Source organism: Portunus trituberculatus, chromosome 50, assembly GCF_017591435.1.
Source record: "Portunus trituberculatus isolate SZX2019 chromosome 50, ASM1759143v1, whole genome shotgun sequence".
Classification (NCBI taxonomy): Eukaryota; Metazoa; Arthropoda; class Malacostraca; order Decapoda; family Portunidae; genus Portunus; species Portunus trituberculatus.
In genome coordinates, this window is record NC_059304.1 from 15,846,393 (window position 1) to 15,848,892 (window position 2,500).

The 2,500-nt window shown below is 45.8% G+C and overlaps 1 long non-coding RNA gene across 5 annotated transcripts in view; it reads left to right on the forward strand.

The window, feature by feature from the left end:
• LOC123500028 overlaps window positions 1-2,500 on the forward strand; it is a 76,702-nt gene that overhangs the window by 592 nt on the left and 73,610 nt on the right. For 4 of the 5 annotated variants that reach the window (XR_006673153.1, XR_006673154.1, XR_006673151.1 and 1 more), the window contains exon 2: window positions 1-27. This exon is cut by the window's left edge and continues 110 nt beyond it. This is a non-coding gene — a long non-coding RNA (uncharacterized LOC123500028). Of the gene's footprint in view, window positions 28-234; window positions 1,373-2,500 lie in introns of those variants that run through there. The other variant, XR_006673152.1, reaches the window with a different exon arrangement.

The window sequence follows — 2,500 nt, forward strand, 5'->3', positions numbered from 1 at the left end:
GGAAAGTCTGTATCAGGAGTACAACAAGTAAGTCTGCGTCCCTTTCCTTTGTATCTCTGTTCTTGAGACGCAGGAGATTTACGGATAATTGCGAGAGCGAGATAAATTTCAAATAAATGAACAAAACTCAAAACGGATGTACGAATTAGTTCCGGCTGCGTCTCCTGTCCTGCTTCCCCATTCCAAGTTGACACTATTAATGTTTGTCTGTATGCCGACTCGCGCCTTCACTAGCTGCTTCACGTGCGTCTGATCCGGGAGGACCGCCGGGAGCTGCTGTTGCTGCTTGGTATGGGGCCCGAGTGTTCACCTGGCCCCAGCGTCCTTGTGTGACGTCATGGCCAGCGTGGGTCCGTGACGTCACTATCCTTGTGTGTGACGTCTTAAGCTATGTAGATGAGTGACGTCGCGTGTGTGTGTGTGTGTGTCCGTGTGTCCGTGTTTGTGTGCGTGTTTGTGCTTATGGATTATGAAACTGACCAACCTCATTAATCAAGGCATAAGTAACACACACACACACACACACACACACACACACACACACACGTGGAGGGCAAAGTGTTACGTGCACTGGCGCTCACTCACCTCTGGCTCACCCTTACCTGTCTGAACTCGCTCTTACCTACTCCTTAATCACCTTTTATGTGCCACTTTCTGACTGTTCTTACTCTCCTGTTTATCATATAATTCACTTCTTATTGCTTTCTCTTACCTACTTCATTGTCTTAATTACCTTTTCTCGCCACCTAACACCCCCTGAACCTCTTTCCTTATGTCTGTCTGTCTGTTTCCTGCTACGTATTTCCATCCTTTATTTCGCCTTTTCCTCTCCTTTGCTTTCATCTTTTTTTTTTTTTACCTTCGCTTGCTCAACATTTTCCTCTCCTCTCTCGTATTTCATTTGTTTTATGCAGACCCACCCATTTAATCGTGCTTTTATCTACGTTTTTTTCTTCCTCCTCCTCCTCCTCCTCCTCCTCCTCCTCCTCCTCCTCCTCCTCCTCCTCCTCCTCCTCCTCCTCCTCCTCCTCCTCCTTTCTTCCTTCAAACTCCTTCTCTTACTCACCATATTCTTGACCTCAATTGTTCCGCCCCCACCTCTCCCACCCCTCCCCGGTTATCGTCTCCTCTCCACCATCCCTATTGCTGCTTCCATTCTCCCTAGCCTTTAATATCCTCCCTCTCTGTGCCACATCCACCCCCATCTCCACCTGTACTCCGCCCTGACCTCAATCACCGCATCAGTCTGTGCCGCTAAGTGCGATCGCAGCAACAGGAATTGTATGCATGCCTGTTTTCTCTGTCTGGCTGTCTGTCTGTCTGTCTGTCTCTGTCTGTCTCTGTCTGTCTGTCTCTGTCTGTCTGTCTCTGTCTGTCTCTGTCTGTCTGTCTGTCTTTCTCTGTCTCTCTGTGTCTGTCTCTCTCTGTCTCTCTCTCTGTCTCTGTCTCTGTCTCTGTCTCTCTCTGTCTCTCTCTGTCTCTCTCTCTCTCTCTCTCTCTCTCTCTCTCTCTCTCTCTCTCTCTCTCTCTCTCTCTCTCTCTCTCTCTCTCTCTCTCTCTCTCTCTCTCTCTCTCTCTCTCTCTCTGTCTCTCTCTCTCTCTCTCTCTCTCTCTCTCTCTCTGTCTCTCTCTCTGTCTCTCTCTCTCTGTCTCTCTCTCTCTGTCTCTTTTCAACTGCGAAAAACTGCGTTCTGCTAATGACACACACACACACACACACACACACACACACACACACACACACACACACACACACACACACACACACACACACTACGTATAGAGTTTTTACATTTGCCTTTCACTTGTACGTAATTGGCTGAGTTATATGCAAATCAGTGGAAGTATCTGGCACAAATCCCACCCATTGTGTACGTTTGAACCAATTAATGGGGAATGGTTGTGTGTGTGTGTGTGTGTGTGTGTGTGTGTGTGTGTGTGTGTGTGTGTTTAGGTTGACTCTGTACCTGTGATCGTAAACACAAATGGGGCCGTATTTCTGTCTATGCAAAACCGGAGGAGGGAAGAAAGGAGGTTTTTGGGGACTAGAGGCAAGAGCAAAAGGAAAACGGTCAGCAAGTATAAGGAAGAGAAGCGGAATAAACAAAGAATAAGTGTAGTGGAATGAATGTCCCCGCTCTCCCGCTCCTCCAAAACGAATAAATAGATAATACTAATAATGATGAAGAAAAGAGATAGATAATGAAACAGAAGTCAATAAAGTGCCTTAGTTGATGCTAATAGATAGATGAATAGGTAAATAGTATATGCAGGTAATAGAAAATATTACTACTGAAATTTGGGTTTGTTTTGCAGTTTCAGTGATTATCAATATGAAGTTCTTTAAATACTGTCCATATTTCTTTGCATCAATTATAAATCACTTCAATGGAACAGTATGGCATCAGCAGACATTCACCTCAGTAGCGTCGGAATTATGCCTTTCTTAACAACGGCTTCTCAGTATAATCATCCGATCGGGGCGAGCTGAAAGGCACAA